This window comes from Hippopotamus amphibius, chromosome 12, assembly GCF_030028045.1.
Source record: "Hippopotamus amphibius kiboko isolate mHipAmp2 chromosome 12, mHipAmp2.hap2, whole genome shotgun sequence".
In the NCBI taxonomy this organism is placed as follows: domain Eukaryota; kingdom Metazoa; phylum Chordata; class Mammalia; order Artiodactyla; family Hippopotamidae; genus Hippopotamus; species Hippopotamus amphibius.
In genome coordinates, this window is record NC_080197.1 from 102,569,858 (window position 1) to 102,593,480 (window position 23,623).

Here is a 23,623-nt window from a genome sequence, read left to right on the forward strand (position 1 = left end):
ACTACTGAGATCACTGCATTCTATCAGTATTAACAGGGGGAAAGACTGAGCTGAAAATGCTACGGCCGCTTTAGAAAGGAGCTCTGATATAAGGATGCCTACCATGCCAGCACAGCGTAGTGTATCACGCGTCTCCATCAGGCAGGAACAAATTAAGGGCTATCTCTTAAACCCTTTCTCTACAGAATTTAACCAATCTTCTTCACGTATTCATTGGAAATTTGGATAGCAAAATCTCTCTTGGGATGTTATAGGTTTGTGTCCACTGATGTAGAAGACCTATCTTTTTCTAACTCTATAATAAGTATTTTAAGAGCACTATAATTTTTTTAAAAGGTGACAGTTTTTCTGTAGAAAATAAAGCCCCCCTCGCTTTACAGTTTGACCTGTTTGGTTTCATTGTAGTTGTTTCTTTAAACCTAATATTTTTTGGCATATTTTTGCCATGTGCTCAATAGTTCCTTGAAAACAATCACTGAAATAATAGAAGCTAGGTCTATTTTTTTTTTCTTTCATGCTCTAGGAGGAGAGCAAAATGAAAGATGGGAAGGAACTGTGGCTTTATTGCATACAGAAATGGAAAGCATCCAAGTATGATTAATTTCCAAACTCTCAGGAGCCACATATAAGCACATTAAAATATGCCCAGCTATGTTATTAGACCTTGAGTAATCTTAAGTTTATACTTCCTAGGACAGTTCCTATTTCCAATATTTTGCCCACATTATCTTCTTATATGCACACATATGTGACTGATCAAATTTCCAGGTGTTTGTTACACACACACACACACACACACACACACACACACGCGCACAATGGACACTGCAATATTTCCACACAAATTTTCGAGGAATTACTTCAAAATAGATGAACCAAGATATCAAAGCTACACAGATTTTCTTTATATTAGTTACCTTTTGGATTTGGAAATTCGAGAGTAGAAAACAGGAAGATGTAGGCATGTGCGTGGACTATAATATAATTTTTTAGTTACTTTATGTTCCCTTTTTGAATTATTAGAATATTAAGAAATGATAGTTATTTGTGGAAGTCTGTAGACTTCAGACTAGCATTTATGTGTTAAAGGAGAAATAGATATGCCATTTTCTGAGAAAGCTGCTATAACCACAAAATTGATTATTTAATTGCATTCTAGACATATCCTTTAAATATTAGCCCTCAGTGTCCTGACTCTGAGCCTGCGATGAGCTCAGAGGTGACTGCAGCAATTCTTGCATGGCCCTTACACGAGAGCATCCTCTAACGACACGCCTTGTCATTCACTTGTCCTGTCACTCTCTAGAAGGTGGCCTGACTTGGAAAGACACTGTAATCCACCTCAGTGGGACCCTGAACAAGCAGTGCCAGGGGACATTGAAACTGAAGTCCAGTCAAACTCCTCTCCTGGTTGGTTTAGTTATAACTGCCTAATGACTGAGGGATGTACTTTCAAAATTAGCCTTTAATTCTCTATGTTGGGAGTAAAAAAAGAACACGTGATCTTCCCACAACGCCCTTACCAACAGACTCTACTCAAATCACAGGAAAGCCAACCAAAAACCCCAAAATAACAACAAACAACAATAACCACACTTTCCTATTCTATGTACAATATCACAGATATGTCACAAATCTCAATCTGTCCGCGTCTCCCCACATTTACAAAGCATGAGACATCCTGTTGGGTACAGAATATAGATTTTCTAGGGGCATGTCAAAAGTTAAAGCAGCTGAAAAACAGTTTTTAACAACTGACTTCACTTATCAAACAGCAGACCCTGAAAAAGGTCTCTAGCACCTGAAATCATTTAACGTTTTTATGGCAGCGATAAAAACCACTTCAGGTGTTGCTGCAGCAACAGCTTTGAAAGCAATAGAGTTCCGACGTGGAGAAGACCCATCAAAAATAAATCAAACCTTGTTTCCCTGGTGCCAAAGGAAGTGTGTGTGATGCAAAGTTATCATGACCCACGCCGCATGCAGGCTTTGGCCCCAGCACAGGGCTCTTGCCTGAGTGTTCCCCAATCTTCTTTTGAAATCTCCTCACTTCTTCTTGGTATCATCAGGAGATTGATGGGCTCTAGATTATGGAAAGTAAGTGCTTTACGGCTTTGGAAGCTTTCCTAGCCACCACATTGAACATACTCTCTCTCTCACACACAGACACACACACAGAGAGAGAGAGAGGGAGAAAGAGAAAGTTATTGCAAATAGTTTCATAGCACTTATAAGATTTGCTCCAACCATCATATCATTTTTCCATTATCAGGAAGCCAGTAATGTTTATCTAACATTTACTAACTTTTGGCACATTTAATGTAAGTGATCTCATTTAATAGTCACAAAATCATAGGTATAACCCTGCAGGAAATGTATGCTTAATCTCATATTGCAGACCAAATACCAAGGCTCATAGAACCGAAGTGTTTTACAAAGTTTACGAAACTAACAAATGATGGTGCTGGATTACTATTCAGAATCTTCAATTTCATCTTCTGGATCACTTCCTTTCTAGTTCCCTATTTCTAAAGCAATATTTTAAAAACCAGTTATAATACGTATTTAAAAATTTAAAAACTGTTACATATATTTAAAATTCCCTTTAAATAGATTTATTTCTATTATATGTGTGTGTGTTTTCTGAAAAGTGAGTGTTGACATTCATGTTTAAAGTATACTAAATAAAATTAGGCATACTGCATGCCCTAGCTTTAAACACCATAAAAACAAAGTAAATAAGAATATATGCAAAGAAAAAATACGAAATTAAAATTGAGCTCAAGTTAACGTGCATAAGATTTCATTTAATTCTAAGAATCATTCCTGGGGTGGAGTCAAGATGGAGGCGTGGGAAGACACGGAGATCGCGTCTCCCCACAAATAGAACAGTGACCAGAGGCCAGCGGGGGGACCTGAGGCCCAAGCAGACCACAGGAACCCCGCAGCAACCGAGTAGGACCTGGGGGAAGTCAGGGGGGCAGGGAAGGGGAAGCCTGAGGGGACTGGCGCCCTGGGGGGGGGGAGGGGAGAGGTTCCTGCCTGGAGGGACCACTGGGGGCTGGGGAGATCGGGAAAACCGCGATTGGGTTTCTCCCGCCCAGAAGGCCAGGAGGCCTGCTGAGCTCCCCGGCTTGGGGGCCTGCTGGGCTCCCCAGCCGGGTCCTCCACCCTCCAAGGCCCCCTCCGGGCTGCCTGGGTCCTGGGGGTGTGGGAAGGAGGGAGGAGGGGCGAGGAGGTGGAGAGGCGGACAGGAGGGGGTGGGGGCTTTGAGATCGGGGGCCGGGGGAGGCTGGAGGGCGTTTCGCCTGCTCTCTAGGCCAGGGAGACGGACTGGGCTCCCAGACCTGGTCCTTCATTCTCAGGGTCCCCTCCAGAAGCTTAGAACCTAGGAGAGTGGGGGGTGGGGGAGAGGAAGAGAGGCAGACAGGGACCCTACCAGCCTGGGAGATCTGGGGATGTGCGGCAGGTGTTACCCTAGCCCAGTTGGCCCTGGGAAGCCTGCTGGACGTCAGAGTCTGGTCTCCTGCCTTTCAGGGCCCCCTGCAGCTGTGAGAGTCCTAGGGGAATAGGAGGAGGGGGTGGGAAAGAAGAGAACCCAAGGGGGAGGGGCCCTCCGAGACTGGAGGACTAGGGGAGGTGCTTGCATCTCTCCCACCAACTTGGGCCCAGGGAGCCCGCAGGGTACCTTGACCTGGTCCTTTGCTCCCAGGACCAGAGGCATTTCTGGACCCTTCTACCTCATTGGGCCTAAGCCCCATTCCCCACCACCCCCAGGGCCTTCTCTAAGGGTAGGCTCGGCCCATTGCCTAACTCCCCCCCCACCCTTGTCTAAGCCCCGTCCCCACAGCCAAGGCCTTTTCAGGCTTTTTTCTTTTTTCTTTTTCTTTTTTTTTTTTTCTTCCCACCCCCTCACTTAGGATATTGCAGTTGTTTTATGATCCAGTTGTTGCTCCATCATTTTTTTTTAAATTTTTCTAACACATCTGTTAGTTTCCTACTATTGTATTTATTAGCTTGCTATTGTTCTCCTGTTCTCCTACCTTTTTTTTTTTTTCATTTGCCCTGCTCCACACGGCTTGTGGGACCCTGATACACAAGCCCAGTGTCAGGCCTATGCTCCTGAGGTGGGAGCTCTGAGTCCAAAACATTGGACTAACAGGGAAACCCAGTTCCCAGGAAATATCCTTTACTGTGAGGTCTCCCAGAGGTTCTCAACTTAACACCAAGACCCAGCAGGAACACAATTCTGCCCATCCAAAGTGGGGGGAAAATGAGATGACAAAAAAATATGCCACAGATGAAAGAACAAGGTAAAAATACACAAGACCAAATAAATGAAGAGGAAATAGTAAAATTGCCTGAAAAAGAATTCAGAGTTATGACGGTAAAGATGATCCAAAATCTCGATAACAAAATAGAGAAAATACAAGAAACAGTTAAAAAGGAATCAGAAGAACTAAAGAGCAAACAAACAGTACTAGATAACAAAATAACCGAAATTAAAAATACTCTAGATGGTATAAACAGCAGAATAACTGAGGCAGAAAAACGAATAAGTGAGTTAGAAGGTAGAATGGGGTAAATAACTGCCACAGAACATGAAAAAGAAAAAAAGAATAAAAATAATGGAAGACAGTCACAAAGACCTTGGTGACAACATTAAGTGCACCAACATTCGAATCATGGGCATCCCAGAAGAAGAAGAAAAAAAGAAAGGGTCTGAGAAAATATTTGAAGCGGTTATAGTGGAAAACTTCCCCAACATGGGAAAGGAAATAATTAATCAAGCCCAAGAAGTGCAGAGAGTCCCATACAGAATAAACCCAAGGAGAAATACACCAAGGCACATATTAATCAAACTAACAAAAATTAAACACAAAGAAAAAATATTAAAAGCAGCAAGAGAAAAGCAGCAAATAACATATAAGGGAAAACCCATAAGGATAACAACTGATCCTTCTACAGAAACTCTGCAAGCCAGAAGGGAGTGGCAGGATATACTGAAAGTCCTGAAAGAGAAAAACCTACAGCCAAGAACACTCTACCCAGCAAGAATCTCATTCAGATTCGACGGAGAAATCAAAAGTTTTACAGATAAGCAAAAGTTAAGAGAATTCAGCACCACCAAACCAGCCTTACAACAATTGCTAAAGGAACTTTTCTAAGCAGGAAACACAAGAGAAGGGAAAGACCTACAAAAACAAACCCAAAACAATTAAGAAAATGGTAATAGGAACATACATGTCAATAATCACCTTAAATGTAAATGGATTAAATGCTCCAACCAAACGGCACAGACTGGCTGAATGGATACAAAAATAAGACCCTTACATATGCTATCTACAAGAAACCCACTTCAGACCAAGGGACACATATAGACTGAAAGTAAGGGAGTGGAAAAAGATACTCCATGCAAATGGAAACCAAAAGAAAGCTGGAGTAACAATACTCACATCAAACAAATTAGACTTGAAAGTAAAGACTATTACAAGAGACAAGGAAGGACACTACATAATGATCAAGGGATCAATCCAAGAAGAACACATAACAATTGTAAATATCTATGCACCCAACATAGGAGCACCTCAATACATAAGGCAAATGCTAACAGCCATAAAAGGGGAAATCAACAGTAACACAATAATAGTAGGAGACTTTAACACCTCACTTACATCAATGGCCATATCATCCAAACAGAAAATAAATAAGGTCACACAAGCTTTAAATGACACATTAGACCATCTCGACTTAATTGACATTTATAGGACATTCCATCCAAAAACTACAGAATACACTTTCTTCTGAAGTGCACATGGAACATTCTCCAGGATAGATCACATCTTGGGTCACAAATCAAGCGTCAGTAAATTCAAAAAAATTGAAATCATATCAAGCATTTTCTTGGACTACAATGTCATGAGACTAGATATCAATTACAGGAAAAAACTGTAAAAAATACAACCACATGGAGACTAAACAATATGCTATTAAATCACTAAAGAAATCAAAGAGGAAATTAAAAAATACCTAGAAACAAATGACAAGGAAAACACAACGACCCAAAACTTATGGGATGCAGCAAAAGCAGTCCTAAGAGGGAAGTTTATAGCAATACAGTCCTACCTCAAGAAACAAGAAAAATATCGAATAAACAACCTAATCTTACACTAAAACAACTAGAGAAAGAAGAACAAAAAAAAAAAAAAAAAACCCAAAGTGAGCAGAAGGAAAGAAATCATAAGGATCAGATCAGAAATAAATGAAAAAGAAATGAAGGAAACAATAGCAAAGATCAATGAAACTAAAACCTGGTTCTTTGAGAAGATAAACAAAATTGATAAACCATTAGCCAAACTTATTAGGAAAAACAGGGAGAACAGGGAAATCAACCAAATTAGAAATGAAAAAGGAGAAGTAACAATGGACACCACAGAAATACAAAACATCATCAGACTGCTACAAACAACTATATGCCAATAAATTGGATAACCTGGAAGAAATGGATAAATTCTTAGAAAAGTGCAATCTCCCAAAACTGAACCAGGACGAAATAGAACATGTGAACAGACCAATCACAAGTACAGAAATTGAGACTGTGATTAAAAATCTCCCAACAAACAAAAGCCCCAGGCCAGAGGGCTTCACAGGCAAATTCTATCAAACATTTAGAGAAGATCTAACACCTATCCTTCTGAAACTCTTTCAAATTATAGCAGAAGGAGGAACACTCCCAAACTCATTCTATGAGTCCACCATCACCCTGATACCAAAACCAGGCAAAGATATCACAAAAAAAAGAAAATTACAGGCCAATATCACTGATGAATATAGATGCAAAACTCCTCAACAAAATACTAGCTAACAGAGTCCAACACCACATTAAAAAGATCATACACCATGATCAAGTGGGGTTTATCCCTGGAATGCAAGGATTCTTCAATATACGCAAATCAATCAACATGATACACCATATTACTAAATTGAAAGATAAAAACCATATGATAATCTCAATTGATGCAGAAAAAGCTTTTGACAAAATTCAACATCCATTTATGATAAAAACTCTCCAGAAAATGGGCATAGAAGGAAATTACCTCAACATAATAAAAGCCATTTATGAAAAACCAACAGCCAACATTGTCCTATATGGTGAAAAACTGAAAGCATTCCCTCTAAGGACAGGAACAAGACAAGGGTGTCCACTCTCACCATTATTATTCAACATAGTTTTGTTAGTGTTAGCCACAGCAATCAGGGAAGAAAATGAAATAAAAGGAATACAAATTGGAAAAGGAAGTAAAATTGTCACTCTTTGCAGATGACATGATATTATACATAGAAAACCCTAAAGACTCTACCAGAAAACTGCTAGCACTAATCAATGAATTAAGTAAAGTAGCAGGATACAAAATTAATGCATAGAAATCTCTTGCATTCCTATACACTAACAATGAAAGAGCAGAAAGAGAAATTAAGGAAAGTCTTCCATTTACCATTGCAACAAAAAGAATAAAATACCTAGGAATAAATCTGCCTAAGGAGGCAAAAGACCTGTATGCAGAAAACTATAAGACACTGATGAAAGAAATCAAAGACGACACAAACAGATGGAGGGCTATACCATGTTCTTGGATTGGAAGAATCAATATTGTGAAAATGACTATCTTACCCAAAGCAATTTACAGATTCAATGCCATCCCGATCAAATTACCAATGGCATTTTTCAGAGAACTAGAGCAAGAAATCTTACAATTTTTATGGAAATGCAAAAGACCCTGAATAGCCAAAGCAATCTTGAGAAGGAAAGATGGAGTTGGTGGAATTATGCTTCCTGACTTCAAACTATACTACAAGGCCACAGTCATCAAGACAGTATGGTACTGGCACAAAAACAGAAAGGAAGATCAGTGGGACAGAATAGAGAACTCAGAAGTAAACCCAAACACATATGGACACCTTATCTTTGACAAAGGAGGCAAGAATATACAATGGAAAAAAGACAGCCTCTTCAAAAAGTGGTGCTGGGAAATTGGACAGCTACATGTAAAAGAATGAAATTAGAACACTTCCTAACACGATATACAAAAATAAACTCCAAATGGATTAAAGACCTAAATGGAAGGCCAGACATTATAAAACTTCTAGAGGAAAACATAGGCAGAACATTCTATGACATCCATCAAAGCAAGATCCTTTTTGACCCACCTCCTAGAATCAGGGAAATAAAATCAAGAATAAACAAATGGGACCTCATGAAACTTAAAAGCTTTTGCACAGCAAAAGAAACCATAAACAAGACAAGAAGACAACCCTCAGAATGGGAGAAAATACTTGCCAATGAAGCAATGGACAAAGGATTAATCTCCAAAATGTACAAGTAGCTCATGCAGCTTCATACCAAAAAAGCAAATAACCCAATCCACAAATGGGCAGAAGACCTAAATAGACATTTCTCCAAAGAAGACATACAGATGGCCAACAAACACATGAAAAGATGCTCAACATCACTCATCATCAGAGAAATGCAAGTCAAAGCCACAGTGAGGTATCACCTCACACCTGTCAGAATGGCCATCATCAAAAATCTAGAGACAATAAATGTTGGAGAGGGTGTGGAGAAAAGGGAACTCTCCTGTACTGTTGGTGGGAATGTAAGCTGGTATAGGCACTATGGAAAACAGTTTGGAAGTTCCTTAAAAAACTAAAAATGGAACTACCATATGATCCAGTAATCCCACTACTGGGCATATACTCAGAGAAAACCGTGATCCAAAAAGAAATGTGTACCATAATGTTTATCGCAGCACTATTTATAATAGCCAGTACATGGAAGCAACCTAAATGCCCATCCACAGATGAATGGATAGAGAAGATGTGGCACATATATACAATGGAATATTACTCAGCCATAAAAAGGAATGAGATGGAACTATATATCATGAGGTGGATAGCTTTAGAGTCTGTCATACAGAGTGACGTAAGCCAGAAAGAGAAAAACAAATACTGTATGCTAACTCATATATATGGAATCTGAAGAAATGGTACTGATGAAACCAGTGACAGGCAAGAGTGGAAATACAGAAGTAGAGAATGGACTTGAGGACACGGGGCTGGGGTGAGGGGTGAAGGGGAAGTTGGGACGAGGTGAGAGAGTAGCATAGACATATTTACAGTACCAGCTGTAAAATAGATAGCTAGTGGGAAGTTGCTGTATAACAAAAGGAGATCAACTTGATAATGGGAGATGCCTTGGAGGGCCAGGACGGGGAGGGTGGGGGGGAGTCACGGGAGGGGGTCGATATGGGGATATATGTGTAGATGCAGCTGATTCACTTTGGTGTACCTCCAAGACTGGTAGAAGAGTGTAAATCAAATATATTCCAATAAAGAGTTTAAAAAAACAAAAAATAATAAAATAATTAAAAATATATAAATAAATAAAAAAAAAAAGAATCATTCCTCACGATGTGACCAAGGAGTTGACTGTTAGTAGCACAGATTATTTGGGGTTCTCCATGCCTTAATCCATGCTTAACTGTATGATGCCTCTGTTTTCCACCTTTCACCTCTCTTTGAACCACATAAAACCTTTTTTTCTACGTTACGCTCTTTTGTGCCCCTTGGCCTTTCTTTAATGAATCTTTGTACATCCGCCTCTTTTCGTTTCGTGTCAGCCCTGCTAACTGAAGTAGTTCTACTTGGTTCCAATATGATTCTACGAACAGACAATGATGTAGTATTTATTTACAGCATAGTCATCCACATGATAAAAACGGTTGAGGTTTTGTAACTATAACTGAAATGAAAGAACGAAAAGTAGGAAACAAATTTTGAGGTAAATCAGGGGCTGCATACGCTCCCAGACTTCTATCTGAGAAAATACTACCATAAAGGAATGAGAAATTTAGCACAAGTGAAATTTTTTGATAACTGATTCTTACTGATTTTATTCAAATAATTACTTTATTTTACTACTGAATTATAAGGATCAATATAAGTGATTTAGTTGATGACCTGGGCTTATGACTGTGAACATCATGTCCAAATGCCTTACCATGAGACACTGGGTTATTCACCGTCCACCCTCAACCTTGCTTTGCACATCAACTTCCAAGAATCCTGCAATTTAGACTGCCTTCTAGACAGTGATTCTCGATGCTGTCTTCACACTCACATCACCTAGAGAGCTTTAGAAACTAACTTACTCTGGGCCCATCATCCGAGGTGGCAATTTAATTGGTCATGAGTAGGACGGGCAGAGATTTCTTTTAAATGAACCCCTGGAAAATATACTGTACAGCCAGGATTGAAAACAATGGTTCTAGTTAATCAGAGAAACTTTCTGTTTTTAAAATACATCACAGAATTTTTTGAATCCCTGTATTTTCTTGTGTTTTTTTTCTAAATTTGGGCATACCCAGTTCTACAGGCTAGCTCACATATCCTGAGATGTTCAGGTCAAATATCAGTGCCTCATGATACTTCCAAGAACAACACAGGCTATGTTGATTACTCTCTTTTTTTTTTTTTATCTCATGGTACTTTAAATAATACAGAACATATTATAGTATCCTACCCTCTAATGTATAGCTCTAATCCAGGAAGCCCATGACTATAAAACCATAAGCTTATGTATTGTAATATATATTAGACATTTGCTTTGCCAAGGGTTTTTTGGATGAATGAAGAAAGTAAGAAGGAAATAAAGAGTAAATCAACCAATGTAAAAAAAGATACCTATAAAAACATTTATATATAACTATAATCAAGTGTTGTTCTCAGGTTCAGAATTATTTGCATCTGTGTAGGCACTGAATAGGCAGTAGGTACTTTATCATTTCTCCATATGCCCTTATTATCCACTGTCTCCTCTCACTAGATCAGCTTTGCACAGGCTCTGCCTCTAATAGTCTTTAGGTTTTCTTTAATACCATGCACAAGCGCACAGAATTTGTTAAACTAGCATATAATCCCATCATATCAGACTAAATATCTTTTGAAATAAAAGTATATGTCATCTTTGGTAACGATTTTTCAATACTACAAATTTTGTTCCTGATGTATATTTTCTCTTGCATTCTGTATAAGTGAGATGACTGGGAGCCCAGACAGTGGATGAGACATCTGTCTTTGCTGCAGTCTCCTCAAATTGCTCTGGTTACCAATGTAAGAAAAGGGTCTTAATACAGAGTTGAATGTGTAATGCGCCGACTTAGAAAGAAGACAAATAAACTAATATTTCCCTCAGCGTTACCCCATCATTGATGATTTTCTGCTACTCTGTTTAAACTAGCAGCACTCCCTCGCACTGGTACTCTCTAACCACATTTCCTTTATTTTACTCAATAATTCTTGTTATCTCCTGTATTCGTTTCTTAGCAAAGTACTTCAAACCAGATGGCTTAAAGCAACAGAAATTTATTCTCTCATAATTCTGGAAGCTAGAAGTATGGAATCAAGGTGTCAGCAAGGCCATCTCCCTCTGAAGGCTCTAGGGAAAAATTCTTCCGTGCCTCTTCTTAGCTTCTGGTGGCTCCTGGAAATCCCTGGTGTTCCTTGGCTTGTAGATGAAACACACCAGTCTCTCTCCCTCTTCACATCATCCCTTCTCTATGTTTCTGTGTCCTCCACTCTTCTTCTAAGGACACACATCATTGGATTTAGGGCTAACTCTAATCCAGTATGATCTCATCTTTACCTAATTATTTCTGCAAAGACCCTATTTCCAAATAAGATCACATCTCTAGGTTCTAGACAGATGTGAATTTTGGGGAGACACGGTTTATTTACTGACTCTCATCACACTAGAATGCATTCATGAGGACAGGGACCTTTTTGGTCTTTGTTCACTGTCTCCAGTGTCTACAACAGTGTCTGACATAAAGTATTCAGTAAACTGGTGTTGACGTAAAATACTAAGTATTTTAATTCTATAGTGCAAACATCATTGAGGAACTGAATTCTGTGTGTAAGTTAGTCCCATAAAACCAGAATTCATACACAGAGGACCAAGTATGTCAGGATAGAATTTTAGATTATCAGCATTTTCCTGATTACATGGCACTGGCCAATGCGTAGTTGTTAAATATAATTATTCATACAATCTTTACTGGAGGTCTTATTACATCAATGTTCTCTTCCTTTATTTTTGATTTCTTTCTTTTTTAATTCTCAAAAACCTCTCATATCCCTTCTTTTCCTAGGATCAGCCAGGGGCGAGATTGATCCAAAGAGTAAAAGTGAAGTTGAAATTCATCCACAAAAACAGACCTTGTAAATTTTTATATTTCCAAGCCACTGAGGGAAATACTGAGACACAGCTTATTATGTCTCCCCTCAGGGTACTGATCTGAAAAATTATTCTAAAAAGAAGAAAATTCTCCTCTGTTATCTCCATGAATAGAATTTTCATCACTGTGGTTTTCAACTACATGCAAAGTGATACATGAATATTTCAACAGGATAAGTAAGTAAAAGAGATTTTTCAAACACAGGTTATATTTTTCAACCATTTATTTAACACTAAAGAGATGACTTTTAGGCCTATATGAAGTGAGATGGTTTCATACTATAACTTTTCCCTGTCCACCAGGGATTCAGTACAGTTGTAAATACACAATCCATGGCAATGCATATGCCATCAATGAGAAAGGTTTTAAATTAGATACGTGGGAGAGTCACAATTAACATATGGCCAATAGCCAATAATTCCAGATACCCACACAGGAAATTTAATATTTCAAAATATAGTGTATAATATATATATATTTAAAAACCAATTACAGCATGGTTAAGAAAAGTAGACTATAAAGTATTTCATGCGACATCATTTCTAAGCTATGCCAAAGATAAGATCCCGTTAAAAGAATCAAACTTTTACTTGTCAGTAGGAAGTATCTTAGGTTTTGGACAGAACACAACCAGATTAATTATCGATATGTGTGAGATTTTTCAGATAAATCAGTAAAAGATTTGCTGCCAGACCTGTCACCTGGGACATTTTATTAGTTATCTAATGTTGCATAACAAGCCATCTCAAAATTTATCAGGTTAAATAAAGAATCCCTTATTTCACAAAGTGTCGCAGGGTCGGGAATCTTGGAGCGGCTCACCTGAACGGGTCCTGGTTCATGGTCTTGCATAAAATTGCCATAAAGCTGTTGGATGGGATGGCAGTCTTACGAATGCCCCGCCGGGACCAGAAGACAGTCTTCCCAGCTCACTGACACTGCTGTTGGCAGACCTTACTTCCTTACTAGCTGCCGGCTATAGGCAGTCGTTCCTTGACTTGTGGACCTCACCGCAGGCAGCCTGAATATCCTATGACAGGACAACGGGCTCCCTCCAGAGCAAGGTATCTGAGAGGGGGATAGAGCGAGAGAAAAAGAATGTGCAACCAAGACAGAAGGCAGTGTATATTATAACCTAACCTTGGAAGTGACGTACTAATTTTTCTGCCATATTCTACGGATCCTACAGCTCAGTCCTGGTGTAATGTGAGATGGGAATACACGTGGTGAATAACATAAGACGGGGACCTCTGGGGCCGTCTTGGAGGCTGGCTACCACAGACGTTCTCTACGTTTTGGGCAGGAGAAGTACTTACTGAGCAGGAATACCTGTGCATTTGAGGATGTTCAGCATTCCTCCCCACGCCATCTCTGTGCCCTGCTGCATGGAATGAACAGGCAGCCGTGGTGAAAATAAGAGATTCCACCTGACATTTTCAAAATCCCTCCATTGGGAAGCAATATCGGAAACAGGCGCATCTCTTATTTTCAGAAGTTGCTTGTGAAAAGCGAGTCTCTCTGAACCTATTAGAAATGCAAGAGAAGTTAATGAGAATTAGCAGATCATTATTTAGAGGCAAGCCAGCCAGCTTGAGCTCTCCATGTCAAGGTATATCAGAGTATTCAAAAAGGAGATTCATGGTGACAGCAGGAATGTCTAATTGTGTGCACAGCTCACTGAATTTTTCATAGAATACCCTATGCATGAAGGGCTGAAAGGTATACTCCTACCTAACAATGTGTGTGTCTCCTTTCCCATTGTTCCTCATCAAAGAGCATTAGTGCGGAGACCTTCATTTCCACCTACTGTAACAAAGCTGTAATTATTAAATCAATAAGTCCTCAGCCTGTTCAAATTCTATTTACAAATGTCTTTACCACTGTAATGTCTATAGACTTCAAAGTATGCTTCATTTTTAAAACACATAAAAGATGAGATTAAATTTGTTTTCCCGCCAGAAGGATGAAACAAAAAATCAATTACTTCATATTTGTTGTGCAAGTAACATATTCTTATTCCTTACCACACGTTTGCTTGTCAGAATGCCAAAGAGCGTGATCAATGTTTTTACTCATTCCTTTATTTATTCATTTATTCAGAGCTGAATAAATTTACTGAAAACACTATCTTTAAAAACATATGTTGATATCAACTAGATTATAGGGATGAATCTGATCTGGGTTCTACCTTCAGAAGGTCCACACTTTTATAAAGAATGTCCATAATTTGTAGTCATTATAGGGGAATTCATGAGTTATTTATCTTTACTAAAAGTTTCACTCAGGTAGAGTTTAGATAAAAACTGTTCCAGATACTATAGCAACCTTAAAGTCCAAATAGACATCCTGGCGTTTTTTGGAGTTTTAAATATTCCAGTATATTAAATGAAGAAACCAGTGATTCATTAATATTGGATGAATAAGACCTATGAGGCCAAATTAAATGCTGTCCTGCTTTTAGTGGATGTTCTTTATGGCATCAGGTTGATTTAAAATTATGTTATTTAAAAAAGATCTTTGCATGAGATGACAATTCAGTGGCATGCTAGAACCAGCAGGCATTGGGTCGCAAGAGCTAACTGCTAAATTGCAGAGAATTTTGCAAGTTGGCTAACCTTGTTTTGGTAACTTGAAATCAAGACTGGTGGGCGTATTTATTTACACCATGGAAACTGACAAATGGAACAAATCAGGAATTTTAAAAATTCTCCACAAAGAGATGATCATTAAATAGTTGCCAGAACATCCCTGTAGTAATGTTTCTAGTCTTAAATGTGTGAGCAAATAAGATAGAACCATTCTGGTATCAAATTCAGTATCATGTTATTTTCTGGGGTTGCACGGTAAATCTATAAATCCTAGCCAGCCAAAAGAATAATAGTTTTCAGTTGAGGAGAACAAAGCGTTCCAACACCATCTAGATTATATATTTGGGGTATACTACACTCTAAAAAAATCGATCTGGGTTTTTAAGAAAGAATTCTCAATAACAAATTTTGTCCTTGAGTCTGATAATCTACTTCATATTCTTGAAGGTTAAAAAAAGAGTAAACAAATTTCAAGGATAAATATTTGCGTAGATCAAATTTTACTACTTCTCTCTTAGCTAGAGAGTAACGGTTATTATTATTGCTGTATTTTGGGCTCAAAATATTAGAGAGCAAGGTACTACTGTCATAAAGCAGGTAGTTCTACTATTGTTTTATTAAAATAAGTTACTGGGCCCCTGACTGAACCTATGTCTTATGTCAGGCAGTTATAAAATGTAAGTTTATGAATCTACACTTATTCAAAACTCTCTCATACATTTATTTCTCTGAGAATCAATACCACTATTTTCCTCAAATATTTTGAAAATAGAGCAAGAAAAAGAGAGCATTTGCCAAAAACTATGTTACTATGATTTTAAGACCTTGATTATTAATACATATGGATCACAAAATCTCAGTTCATGATTCCCAGAGTGAAAATATCTCTGGCAGGCTGCATACAGTATATATAAAAATACATACACGTTACAGTACATACGCACTGCCAAAATTCTCCATCTGTGCACAGGGGCTGAGTTACGGCTGCTGGGAGAGTTGTAACTTCCTAATTTACTTACTTTCAGGTCTTTCAGAATTTTATCACACTGAAGACTTTTGTACCATTTGTTTAAATTTTTTAAATATTGGAAATGTTATATATGATATAGAAATAATTCTATAAGCTTTTTAAGAAAATTACTAACCCCTAAACTCTGATTTGCGAGAAATGGATGACCAGAGACAAGACAGATAACAAGGAAACCATGATATTGGACAACTACCCATTTCTTACCCCAAAGATTTTAGAGCTTCACTTCACGTGAAATGAAGTATATATAACGTTGATTTGCATCCAGAACCTAATTAACCATCCTAAATGTTTCATTCCAACTGATGACAGAGTCCTTCCATGTATAACTGTCATTGCAATTGTCATTTTTTTTTAAGGATGCTCTAACTATTATGGAGAAGCAATTGCTACCAGTTATAGTGCTGGCATTTACACATACTGTTGTTTCCTTATAAATATTGTTACATTCCACCAAAATGATCATTTATATTACATTGCATTAAAATGTTTCTTTATGTGATTATCCAACGCCTCCCACCCCACACATAGCAGCTTTTAGGTCCTTATAAACAGAGAACTTTAGTTGTTTATGTTTGTGTATTTAGTATCTAACAGTCCCTGATATATCATGTGTTTTAATGAAATGTGAAAACTCAGAAATGTAATTTTCAATTTGTAGATTTAAAAATTTTTGAATTATGTATTTATATGCCACATTTGTATACTGCAGTTATTCACCTTTTCCACAGCAATCTTGTGAGACAAGTCATGTCCCTCTCTGGGCAAGAAACTAAGGTCTATAGCACTTCTCCAGGCAACGTGAGGCACTAGTGAGGGGCAGTACCCTCATGGCTTCCCATAGACCACTACACCAGAGTTAAGGTGGCTTTTTTTTTTTTTGGCTTTTTTGCGGGGGTGGGGGTGGGGGGGAAGTTCATGAAAACAAGGAGAAGAAAGGAATGAAAGACAAGAATGTAAAATTAACCAGTGAGGGACTTCCTAGGTGGCACAGTGGGTAAGAATCCACCTGCCAGTGCAGGGGACACAGGTTCGAGCCCTGCCCCATGAAGATCCCACATGTCGCAGAGCGACAAAGCCCGTGTGCCACAACTACTGAGCCTGCACTCTAGAGCTCGTGAGCCACAACTATTGAGCCCATGTGCCGCAACTACTGAAGCCCATGCGCCTAGAGCCCGTGCTCTGCAACAAGAAAGGCCACCGCAATGAGAAGCCCATGCACCACAACGAAGAGTAGCCCTGGCTCGCTGCAACTAGAGAAAGCCCGTGCGCAGCAACGAAGACCCAAAACAGCCAATTAAATAAATAAATAATAAATTTATTTTAAAAAATAATAAAATAAAATTAACCAGTGAGGACAACAGGGGGTGAAAGAAGCAAGAAGAGGAGAAAGTAAAAAAAAAAAGGAGGATGCTAAAGTTCTGTAAACTCATTGGTATTCATGACTACTTTTAAATTATCATTCCTTATTTCAGAGAAACCTGTCATTTCTTTCTATATGGAAATGTCTAATGAGTTTGTATGATAAAAAAGGCGACTGCAGAAAAGCCCACACATATATTAAATCCAATAAAGAGGAGATGCTCTACCTTTCATTCAACAGGACATGCTTCAAATTGGATGAGTGCCAAAACTATCTATAGATTCGAAGAGCAGAAAAACAAAATAATTAAGGATGGCTGTTATTGAATTTAATGAGGTAGTAAACAAGAAAATGAGTTTCAAACATTTTTAGTGATTTCTTGTCTTATTAGCTTCTATTGTGAGGTAATAACGCCACACACACACAAAATCCATGTAAATAAATTTTACTCAACAGTGAATAGAATTACAGGAGCCATCAGAGTTAACATAATGCTCCTAGTTTGCAATTTATGTCATTATATTTCAATATAATTCTATTACTACTTACTTCACTAAAATAAAAATCTCTAGGTGGTCTCTGTGACCTTTCTTTCCAACATGATCAGCACAAATGTCACTTTTTATATTTGGTCTGTAGACAAAATAATGTTTCACTTTTAGTTTGTGCTGTGAATTTAGACCTAGACTCTAGTAGACTGCTGAGTTTAGAAAGACCATATGGAGAAGACTGAAAACAAAGTCTTTTCAGGGACACTGATTATTCTTTTGTTAAGGTGAAATAAGCCAACACGGGTGGCACTTTGTGTTGTCCAAAAGCATCTAAAACTGTTTTTCAAAACTCCTTGGACAATTGTAGGTTTGGGAAGTTGATTTTTAGAAGTAAAAACATATTTAATAATATACTACTTAAAACCATGTCAGTAATGTTCATTTTTGAATAAATATATTCAGATAACTTACTGAAGTTACTTGAAAATATATCATAGCCAAGAAAATAAAATCATTACTAGGAAAACACTGAAGACCTAATTCCATTACATCTTAATCACATGTATGTTGAAGGTACAATAATTCAGATACTTGTTTCAAATATAGCAGAAATCCTAGGTAAGTTCCTAGTGGAGAGAAGCCTACCCTCAGTTCCTGCTTCAAAGCAACTACAACTTTATGTAATTTAAAAGCCCAGAACATCTAATAGGAATTTTCTAAAACAAAGAGATACACACACACATAGCATACAAATGTGTACACACAGATGTATATACATGTATGTGTATGTATACGCACACACATTTTCGTTGTTCAGTAACATTTATTTACATGGGTTTTGAAGGGAAATGAGTGATACAAATTCTTAAACTATATATATATATATATATATATATATAAATAAATAAAAGCTTTGCATATTTTTGGTAAAGCTTAAAAAAAACCCTAAATTTTCTATGTCAACAGGTGGCATCGGACATCCGGACAATCCAAAGGCTATTTGTATTTTTTTCCAGTGAGTTTACTCATATAATTATGTATTTTTATATTAATATTAATTGGATTGTCCATTCCATGCATAAACATTGTCTGGGAGCCAGGAAACAGCTGGGAAATATCTGAAATAAGATATGAATTGAAGTGGCACCACTTTTAACACTTCATATGGAGAATCCAAAATCAGCATTTATTTACTCTCTACTGTGTGCAGGGTTTCTTCTCCAACCAAACACTGCAAGGAGTTTTCAGTGTTTGTGAGAGTCATCATTTCTCTATCCACTCAACACACATTTATTGAAATATTTCAGGCATAGGCTTGAGGAACGCATGGTTGAATAAGGTACTTCCTTTGAAGAGTTACATACCATTTTAGAAGATGAACATATAAAGCAACTCATTATAATACAATAATTCAAATGCTATAAATATACAAAAAAACAAAACAAAACCAAAAAGAGGTGTGTTTACAGTTCAGATATTGGAGTGGTTGATGAGATATGGCTGAAAACATGCTTTACAAAGTTAATTTTGAGCTAGAGCATAAAAAATAAATGGGTTGTTTCTCAAGATTAGAAAGCAGAAATAACATATTCAAATAGATATAGCAGTCAAAGGAATGGCTTTATTCAGCAAAGTCTGAGAAGTTTGGAAAGACTAAAGAATAGGTCAATGACAGGAAACTGGACTGGAGAGAGTTACGGGGCCAGACTGAGAAGAATTTTATATGCCTCACTAAATTATTTGATCATTTAGGAATAACTTGCTGAGTTCTGCAGCAAATTTTTGTCTTCCTGAGGTGTAAGTCCTTAATTGTAATCCTTAGCTCAGCTCTAGGTGTGCAGTTTTTATTCACCTTCCACTTGGTCCATCAATTTTAAGGGGATGTTTAGCAATGTGATTGCTGTTAATTTAGGAAGTCAGAGAACGGAGGAGAAAGAAAAGAAGAAATGTAACTGAGTGATAAAAGGAAAGTTAATGAGATAGGTGGGTAATCCTACCATCAACCCCACAGTAATTTTTGCTGGGCCTAGTGCATTCTTCTGCACATACTGTGGGTTATCTTTCTAAGGAAAGAGTGTATATCTATCCATGTTGACCTCCAATTTCATGAGCCAAGAGCAACTACAACCTTGCCATTGGTCTATAAGCATATTGCTTGGCACCAAACCATGTGCCAAGAGTTTATAGGTAAGCCAGCTGCCAGACACCTGTAGAACTTGGAGTCAATGGGTAGTTAGAATCAGACACATTCCTTCCTGTTAGGGATATAAAGCCACCAGTCTAGCGGGGAGCTACGCATAAATGAAATTCATCTGCCTGGGGAAGCAGAATTCCAGTCCCAAGTATCTCACCAGTGAGCTGAAGCAGAGTGAGATTCCAAGGACACTTTCAATCTACTGTTTGCACCACAACACATTTCCTGATACTCAGCACTTATCAAATACGATCAGTTTCATCTGAGTAATTATCCTGTGCATATATGAAACTTATCAAATACGATCAGTTTCATCTGAGTAATTATCCTGTGCATATATGAAACAGGAAAGAGAGAGTGATTATTGAAGAGTGATTATTTGCACGCCATTTTGGGGGGGTTTCAGAAATGTCATCTAAAAATAATCAACAGATTTTTTAATTCCTTTTCAGGGGAAGATTCTTATGTGTTGTCTCTGTTACAGAACAATATTAGACCTGCTAAAGCTGTCTACCTTCATGGAGGAAGGGCAAGGCTGCTCCTAATTAGACCTATTGGCTTCTCCTTATCATAGGTCTTGCTGTGCACTGATGATTAAATCTACAGAAAGCATTAAAGAGCACCCCATGAAATACTGTATAACTGGCTGGATTGACTAACGTACCATGTAGGAATTTTTTTTTAATCAGGTAGATACACAATATCATAATGTCTGAGAAAGGATTAAGTCTTGATCTACGGATACCTCCTTGGCTGGAGAAGTTACAAGAGGCTTGGTTGGTTGGTTGCTTCTCACCATACAGCTGAGTGAGGCCTCATGGAAGGCATTAATAATGGAAAGGTTAAGTAGGGATTCTTATTTTACAGTAAAGTAGTATAGAGCCTAACCTGAAGAAGGAAGACAGGTCTAACACATGTTAGACTAATGATAAATTCAAAATGCAACATTATTTTTAAGGAGACTACAGCCTGCTTTGATAAGAAAATCCCTCTTTTCAATACAGGGGTTTAGAAAGATTAATAGGCCAGGTTTCTAGGAACTCTGACAGCAGTCATAGGTACAGAAAGCCAATACACTAAAATAAAAACACAGCCCTGAGGGAATACCATAAAAAAATTCCAGGATGTGATAAATAGTGATAAATAATGAAGAAACAAAGAGAATTCTGTGGGAAGTAGTATTTTTAGGAGAGAAATGAAGAAGGAAAATACACCATGTTGAAGATTATGAGTAATGGTTATGCTCTCCTGTGGAGGGGTACATAATTTCCACCAGAGGACGTGGAACCGTGGTTACCAATATCCCCAGGTGCTGTGCATCTGTATTTCCCAAGCAAAGCCAGTATGCAGTTGATCCACCAGATCCTGACAACCGGGCACCAAGTGGTTTATTTCTTCACTGTCACAGATATCCTCACCCTATAAGTGTGAAAGGTATGGGTAATAGAGTCCCTTCACTGGATGGCAAAGCCAAAACAGATGTCTTACATAGAACTTTGGCTTCTCTGTAAAGACAGGGACAATTTAGAAGACTTGAATCTTCTTAGCGCACTTGCTGACTATTTATTTGTAAATCTGTCCAGTTAAATGTATTCCCAACCCTCTGCTGTGAAGAATCTTTTAAATTTGATTTAGTCCCACTTGTTTATTTTTGATTTTATTGCCTTTGTTTTGGTGTCAAATTCAAAAAGTCATTGCTAACACAAATGTAAAAAGTTTATCCACTGCATTTTCTTCTGGGTGTTTTATACTTTCAGGTCTTATGTTCAAGTATTTAGTCCATTATGAGTTGACTTTTGTGTATGGTGTACAATAGGGGTCCAGTTTGCTGAACACCATTTTCTGAAGAGATTATTGTTTCCCTATGGTCTATTCCTGGCCCCTCTGTCACAAATTAATTGATCATACATGAATGGGTTTATTTCTGGACTCTATATTCTATTCCATTGATCAATGTATCTGTTTTTATACCAACACCACATTGTTTTGATTACCATAGCTTTGGAATATAGTATTAAATGAGGAATATGATACCTCCAGGCTTGTTCTCCTTTCTCAAGACTGCATTGTGATTCCATACAGTTTTAGGATTCTTTTTTTTTCTATTACTGTGAAAAATGCTTTTGGAATTTTGATAAGGATTGCATTGACTCTGTAGATTACTTTGGGTAGTATGGACATTTTAACAATATCAATTCTTTCAGTGTATGAGCATGGAATATCTTTTCACTTATTTGTGTCTTGTTCAGTTTCTTTCATCAATATCTTATAGTTTTAGTGTAAAGGTCTTTCACCTCCTTGGTTAGATTTATTCTTTTTTTGACACAATTGTAAAGGAGATTGTTTTCACAGGTCCTCTTTCTGATAGCTCATTATTAGTGTTTAGAATCACAACTGATTTTTGTATATTGATTTTGTATCCTGCAACTTTATTGAATTCATTTATGAGTTCTACAGTTTTGAGGTGGAGTCTTTAGGGTTTTCTATAAATAAGATCATGTCATCTGCAAACAGAGACAGATTTTCTTCTTCCTTTCCAATTTGGATGCCTTTTATTTCTTTCTCTTGCCTACTTGCTCTGGCTAGGACTTCCTGTACTATGTTGAGTGAAAGTGGCAGGAATGGGCATCCTTGTCTTATTCCTGATATCATAGGGAAACCTTTCAGGTTTTCACCATATGTATGATTTTAGCTGTGGGATTAACATATATCACCTTTGTTATTTTGAGGTATATTCCTCATACCAAGTCTGTTGAGAGTTTTTATAATGAATGGATTTGAATTTTGCCAAATGCTTTTTCTACATCTAATGAAATGATTATATGAATTATATCTTTCATTTTATTAATATAGTGTATCATTGAATTATTTGCATAGGCTAAAATATCCTTGCATCCTGGAATAAATTCCACTTGATCATGGTATATGATTCTTTTAATGTACTGTTGAATCTGGCTTGCTAATATTCTATTAAGGACTTTTGCATGTATATTCACTGGGGATGTTGGCCTGTAATTTTCTTTTCCTATAGTGTCCTTAACTGGGTTTGGTACTAAGGTAATGCTGGCCTCATAAAATGAGTTTGGAAGTGTTCCCTCCCCTTCAATTTATTGAAAGAGTTTGAGAAGAATTGGTAATGATTCTTCTTCAAATGTTTGGTAGAGTTCACCAGTGAAGCTACCTGGTCCTGGGCTTTTTTTCCTTAGGAAAAAGCTTCTTCAAAGCAAAATAAATTATCTACAAAATGAAAAGGCAAACTATGGAATGGTTGAAAATATGTACACACCATATATCTGATAAGGGGTAGCTTTCAAATTATATAGAGTACTCATGCAACTCAAAGGCAAAAAATAAACAGTCTGATTAAAAATCATGCAGAGGAACTTAACAGATGTTTTTCAAAGAAGAGAAACAAATGGCCAACGAGCATATGAAAAGGTGTTCAACATCACTAATCATCAGGGAAATGCAAATTAAAACCATGAGATATCATCTCACAGATGTTAGAATGGCTATCATCAAAAAGACAAGCAACGAGATACAAGTATTGGTCATGATGAAGAGAAAAGGCACCCCATGCCTTGTATTTCTATCTATAATTATAGGTATTTGTACATGTCATATCCTGTAAGATTTTTGTAAATTCTTCATGGCAAGATTATAT